Source organism: Gymnoscopelus microlampas, assembly GCF_963454915.1.
Source record: "Gymnoscopelus microlampas genome assembly, chromosome: 13".
NCBI classification, from domain to species: domain Eukaryota; kingdom Metazoa; phylum Chordata; class Actinopteri; order Myctophiformes; family Myctophidae; genus Gymnoscopelus; species Gymnoscopelus microlampas.
In genome coordinates this window covers 8,293,596-8,301,242 of record NC_139950.1, presented here as the reverse complement: position 1 = coordinate 8,301,242, position 7,647 = coordinate 8,293,596, and the positions used below count along the sequence as shown (strand labels likewise).

At 41.0% G+C, this 7,647-nt stretch overlaps 1 protein-coding gene across 1 annotated transcript in view; it reads left to right on the top strand.

Annotated features, from left to right (window-relative positions):
* LOC311058907 (myoferlin-like) overlaps window positions 1-7,647 on the top strand; it is a gene marked incomplete at its 5' end in the record, with an annotated part of 235,365 nt that overhangs the window by 190,458 nt on the left and 37,260 nt on the right. The window lies entirely within an intron of this gene.

The following is a 7,647-nucleotide window of genomic DNA, read 5'->3' as shown; positions in this document are numbered from 1 at the left end:
AGCCACCCCCCACCCAGAGGCACTTCATGAATGTCTGCAGTGAGAATATGAGAGACCGAAGACTGAACACAAGACCCCCCCCCCCCCCCCCCCCCGTTGCCTGGGAGTGTGGAATTTGAGGCATCCTCTCTACAGCATGGCAGAGAGGCTGCTAACGTGCAAAAATCCTCATTTTCTTATGCTGTAATGTTAAGGGCCGTCCAGGTCACAACTATAACGACGACAATGGTGAACAATATAGTTGTATTGCTTGGTGTGGAGTCTGTGGACAGCTAACGCCTGATACAGAAAGTTAATTGAATGAAAGCCTGGTTTGTACTGTATATATTCATTCATAATCTAGCATTACTCTTGTACTGTATATATAGACCTTGTAATTAAAACAAACTGCACTGAATGGAACTTTCAGAAGTGTATGCATTATATAATATACTACTATGGATAGTTGGATCTGCTAGAATGGGATTTAGGTATAATGAGAAACATATGCACAAAAATGTGCTGTATCAGATCAAATCGATTGGTGGTACTGTGTATACGCTTTTATTTGTAATGCACAATTCAGAATATTACTGCTTTCTTAACCCTTTAAGACCTGGAACGCATCAGTGTCATTTTTAGATTTCTTTGGCTATTCAAACATTCTTTTTTCTTCTTCAATTCTTGAAAAATATTAATTTTATTTGGCAAATCTTTGAATGTATATATTTTTTTTTAAAGCAAACATTTGTAACTCAAATCTTTGCTTCTGGGGACTCAACAAATGTCTCCTAAATCCTAAACAGTTTTCTGAAACACTTATGTTGCTGCTATAATTCTCAAACTTTTTCATGTCAAGAAACGCCAAAATTATGTTTTTGGCTGCGGACCCTCATCTCAAAATATTGTGTTCCAGGGACGCCCCAGAAGCAAAGATTTGAGTAAAAAAGGTTTGCTTTCAAAAACATACATTCAAAGATTTGCACAAATTTTCAAGATTTTTCAAAATGGCAGATATATATCTGCTATTTCTTAATAGCCAAAGATATCTTAAAATGACACACAGATGCGTTCCAGGTCTCAATGGGTTAAAACTTCTCCTCATGACAGTAAAGTTGCCCTTTCAATATTTCAAGCCAGCTGTATGCATGCCTCCCTAGCAAATGGTCAAGAGATGTAAGAAGATTTGACTGAAAATTGGATTTGGTTATAAGCCAGTTGGAGCCGCGGGGCTTTTCTTTTTAAGACCCTGCTTACATAAAGTAAAAATACTGCTCGCTGCATGTCCTCAATACATGCAGGACTTATGACAGGACTTCCTGTGGGAAGGCTGGCTGTATGAGGGGTTGTTGATATGGGAATGGCCATTGTTTAGGTGTGAAGAAAAATATATAATCACATTTTATATGAAGTTTTATTTATTCATTTTGTTTAAAGTTTCTCACTACGGATGAATGTTGTGTTGTGACTTGGGAGCTGTGTAGCAAATGACATCATATTTTATAGTATTTTATTATGGAAATAATTTGATGTACTGTACAAGCATACACAAATCTTATTGTAAAACTATGACACTATCACATACTGAATGTAAGAACACATTAAAAAATGTAAAATGTTCAATGCTTGGTGTATTGTGCCTTTTGTGATTTCTGACAAAAGTGACATGATACTGACGGAAGCACCATAGATGACAGGGAAGCACCATACTGTGCATGATACGGACATGATAGAGACACCATAGATGACAGCAAAGCACCATAGGAAGCACCATAGAAGACAGGGAATCACCACAGGAAGCACCATAGAAGACAGGGAAGCACAATAGAAGACAGGGAAGCATGATACTGACATGATACTGACCATGATACTAACGGACATGATACTGAGTGACCATGATACTGACCATGATACTAACGGACATGATACTGACCATGATACTAACTGACATGATACTGACCATGATACTGACCCTGATAGGCCTACTGACCATGATACTGACATGATACTGACATGATTCTGACCATGCTACTAACTGACATGATACTGACCATGATACTGACATGATACTGACATGATTCTGACCATGCTACTAACTGACATGATACTGACCATGATACTGACATGATACTGACATGATTCTGACCATGCTACTAACTGACATGATACTGACCATGATACTGACCATGATACTGACATGATACTGACATGATACTGACCATGATACTGACCATGATACTGACATGATACTGACCATGATACTGACCATGATACTGACATGATACTGACCATGATACTGACCATGCTACTAACTGACATGATACTGACCATGATACTGACATGATACTGACCATGATACTAACTGACATGATACTGACCATGATACTGACATGATACTGACATGATACTGACCATGATACTGACCATGATACTGACATGATACTGACCATGATACTGACCATGATACTGACATGATACTGACCATGATACTGACCATGCTACTAACTGACATGATACTGACCATGATACTGACATGATACTGACCATGATACTAACTGACATGATACTGACCATGATACTGACCATGATACTGACATGATACTGACATGATACTGACCATGATACTGACCATGATACTGACATGATACTGACCATGATACTGACCATGCTACTAACTGACATGATACTGACCATGATACTGACATGATACTGACCCTGATAGGCCTACTGACCATGATACTGACATGATACTGACCATGAAGACAGGGAAGCACCATAGAAGTGCCATAGATGCACTGATACTGATACAAAACTACATTGCACCGATACAATTATTGAAACACTGTATGCAGTGCATCGTTGAATGGAGTTTGTTATATAAACTATAGGATTGAGAAAAATGAGGATTTATTTTCCTGAACTACGATAGAAATAAATGACCGTGAACTGTTCTTAACTGGAAGCATATGTAACTAGAAAAAGTGCTCCTCGGAGCACAGGTCTCCGCCAGGTCAGGTACGTTATTGTGGCCTCCTGGTGGCGCTATAATTGGCCAATGTGAAAAGGGTGCCATTTATTCGTAGGTCGTTCACGGCAATCGGACACTGCATTCATGATTTGAGGCATTTTGTACCAAAAATGTGTTTTGCTATATTAGACCTGCTGGTGGCGCTATAACAGGCCAATGTGAAAAAGGGTGGCATTTCTTCCTCGGCCTAGTGGGAATGTGTTTGTGAAATTTCACGGAAATCTCAAGCTGCGTTCATGATTTGAGGTATTTTGTTCAAAACGGACCAATCCTGCAAATTTTGGAAGCCACTGTAAGCCAAATAGGATGGAATATGAAATGTCGGACAGATCCATCAGAATCACATGACTATGGAGATGCAGTGTACCAATTTGCATGTTTTTTGGACAGAATCTGAAGGAATAATCTCCAAAAGTGTATTTTACATAAGTCGGCCTCCTGGTGGCGCTGTAAAAAGATGTGAAAAATGCAGTCCAGATGTTTTTCCTTGGCCTCTAGGGAGTGTGCGTGCAAAGCTTCACGCAGATCGGTGCAGTTATAGTTGAAAATGCAAATCGGCCAGTTATAGCGCCACCATGAGGCTGATTTGAAAATGTTCAAGTGGTATTTCTTCCTCGGCCTAATGGGAATGTGTGTGTGCAATTTTATGGAAATGGCAAGCTGCGTTCATGATTTGAGGCATTTTGTTCAAACCGGACCAATCCTGCAAATTTTGGAAGCAAACCTTAGCCAATGAGGATGGAATATGGGAAATTTAACAGATCCGGGTTGATCACATGACTATAGAGATACTGTGTACCGATTTGCATGACGTTTAGTTGTAGAAGCTGTAGGAGTAATGGGGAAAAAATGGGTTTCGCACAAATCGGCCTCCTGGTGGCGCTATAACAGGCCCATGTGAAAAAATTGTGCCAGAGGTTCTGAATTGGCATCCAGGGAGTGTGTGTGCACAGTTTCGGAGCGACCGGGCCAACGGTGCCGGAGATTAGCTGGTAACACACAGACAGGACGGACACACACACACACGGACACACGGACACACACACACGGACGGACGGACGGGGTGGAAAACATACTCTCTCGCCATGCCTTTCGGCCTGGCGGAGACAATGAAAGTAGCTAGAGCAGAGATGAGATATGTTCTCATCTGGAGGAAGGTGCCGTTTCAGTGCTGTTAGTTATTCCACAAAGCTGAGCTAAGCCTCAGTGACGCGCCTGCCAGCCTTTTGTAACTGAAACTATGAACTATGATGTTCAACACGCCACCTGTCAACACTAAGCTCCTGCCTGGCTCAGTCATAGCTTAGCAGGGAGGACCCCTCACCCACCCCCCACACACAGTGCGCGCACACACACACACACACACACACACACACACACACACACACACACACACACACACACACACACACACACACACACACACCTCTCCCCCTCATCCAAACCCCCAGGCTTCCTGACACCTCTCGGTCATTGTGTATGTTAAACCATACACATACTGGATATTCTGTGTTTTCACTGCACTGCAAGAATTCATATGCAATTTGCAGCCTTCATAGCATGATGGCAAAGCACATAGTTCTGCTCAGCAAGGAATATACTTTATGTTAACACCTTGGTGTCTTGATGCTAGGTCAGTTGCTCTGGAGCCTGTTGCCTAAGTAGCCTAAGTATATCTAAATGTAAAGCACAATTACCCCTCATGTTAAAAGGCAGTGAGTTTAATGTCATACAATTATAATTGCAAAGCTATTTCATAATATATTTCTTCATTATTACTTTTAATTACTACTATTTTACCTTCTCTCTTTTTTATTTCATTAACAATAATAATAATAATAATATATAGCCTATTGTACACACTGTTAAGGAAGCTTGACGTACAATAATATCATTGCTAATAATGCTACCAGCAAACCTTGAACATCCCACAGAAAATGATCTTCAATAGCTTTTCTGTCATGGGTACATGACATCACTGCCCTCTTTGAAGTGGTATACAATACGCTTTTTAAACGCAGCTCCATGTGAGTGGCAACGGGATCTTCTGCAGATCTCTGCAGCAGATCTTCTGAGGATATTCTCATATGACGCACACACCGTCACTTCTGTGACGGTGTGGAGGATTATGACACGTCATGAGGGGTCATACAATAGTCCATACATACAGAATGTACGTATGTATGTATGTGCACTGTAAACAAGTTATTTAACACATGACAGTACAGTGCATGTGTATTGTTCACTGTAAAATAACGGCAGCACTTTGTCTATATCCTGACGGGCCGAGCAGCAAACTGATCGTGTCTGGATGGACAGAATTGTAGGTACACTTATGAAAGGCAGCTTCCAACTGGAATAGTGAAATGATACACATTTAGTAAACGTGCCTCTGCAAATGGGTAAAGTATTTTGCATGCGGCAGACAGAGAATTATTAATCTGTACACTACATAGGTCTACAGTGCAGCGTATATACAGTAGTTAATATAGAGAGGTTAACCACTTGAGCCCTATTTTATATAGAAAAAAAGGTTTGAAAAATCTTGAAAATGTGTGGGAAATAATTGAACATTTTGAACATTCCCAAAATATGGATGCCAGACAGGGTGGTTAAGGTCAAGGTTCATAAAGGGTCATGCGTTGTGCGCACTCCAGCAGAGCTCAGGTATTGAATGCTGAGCAAAGGTGAGAAGAAAATATATATATCTGTGCCAGATCTGACCTGAAACTTATTTACAAACTTGCATAATAGTAAATATAAGCAAACTTAATTGAGGTGGGAAAGCAGTTAAGCAAGTGTCCAGTAATCTAATTAACCTCCTGATTCTAGGTTAATGTGTGGTTACTGCCTGCTTTGACCTCAGGAGCTGATTAGCCGGCTGTGAGAGTAGATGTCAGTGGCCTCAACAGTTAATGTAGTGTACACAACATGAGGTTGTGTCCTCAACTCTGATAGTGTACACCAGTGTATCCCTTTGACAACCACATGTCATGGTCAGTTCATGTCAGTCTCATGGTCAGTATCATGGTAGTAGCATGGTCAGCAGCATGGTCAGTAGCATGGTCAACAATCATGTCAGTATCATGGTCAGTAGCATGGGCAGTATCATGGTCAGTATCATGTCAGTATCATGTCAGTAATGTGGTCAGTATTATGTCAGTAGCATGGTCAGTAGCATGGTCAGTATCATGTCAGTAATATGGTAAGTATTATGTCAGTAGCATGGTCAGTAGCATGGTCAGTATCATGTCAGTATCATGGTCAGTATTATGGTCAGTATTATGTCAGTATCATGGTCAGTAGCATGGTCAGTATCATGTCAGTATCATGGTCAGTATCATGTCAGTATCATGGTCAGTATCATGGTCAGTATTATGTCAGTATCATGGTCAGTATCATGGTCAGCATCATGTCAGTATCATGGTCAGTATCATGGTCAGTATCATGTCAGTATCATGGTCAGTATCATGTCAGTATCATGGTCAGTATCATGTCGGTATCATGTCAATATCAAGTCAGTATCAAGTCAGTAGCATGGTCAGTAGCATGGTCAGTATCAAGTCAGTAGCATGGTCAGTATCATGTCAGTATGTCAATATCATGTCAGTATTATGGTCAGTAGCATGGTCAGTATCATGGTCAGTATCATGGTCAGTATCATGTCAGTATCATGTCAGTAGCATGGTCAGTAGCATGGTCAGTAGCATGGTCAGTAGCATGGTCAGTATTATGGTCAGTATCATGTCAGTATCATGTCAGTAGCATGGTCAGTATTATGGTCAGTATTATGGTCAGTAGCATGGTCAGTAGCATGGTCAGTAGCATGTCAGTATCATTATTAAATACCGGCAGATCAATATAATATCAAATAAGGATGTTCTTTGATGCCATGGTCTAGTTATGTCTTCACTGACCAGAGGATGTGATTAATGAATGGTGGAATACCACTGTAAGTCCACTTTGATGAAAGAGGAATATAGTAGGCTGCATTCTCTTCAGGAAGAAATACTACAGCAAAACCAGACCACCACCTCAGACTCAGTGGTCTAAACCTTGGATCTACACTGCCCTCTAGCGGCGAAGCTGGGCTCCGCAGCTGAAGGCAGCGTGGCTGAATAACGGGTTTCTCTCACACACAAGACCCTAATGTCTGGTGTTCCTAATATGTAATGAGCTGCAAAAGAAAGAGAACAGCTCGCACACTGTTGGACGACAGTTAAAAAGGTTTATTTTATTGCTCCCACAAGTGCCTAACAATAAAGACAACTATTTAACAGGAACCCATTAGTGTGTGAGCTGTTTTCTTTCTCTGTGTAGCACCTGCCTAGTTTGGGTTTGGATGCGGTGTGTTTTTCCTCACCTAATGTTAAGAGTGACAGCATGGAAAATGTTGTTCATTTGCTGAACACTTCTAGGCTACTTTTAGACTATTATATGTTGTCCTGCACATTCATAGTCTTGATAACAGGCAGTATTTAACCACCCAGCAACCGTATTGTGGGGAAAGCTTTCGCAGGAAAATTGCAGATCGACAAGCTCACAGCGCCTGTTTGTCGACCAGCTCATTTTCAGCGTAAGCTTTACCCACACAATAGGCTCTATGCACAGCAGCAGCCACGTTGGAAAGAAATTGGGCC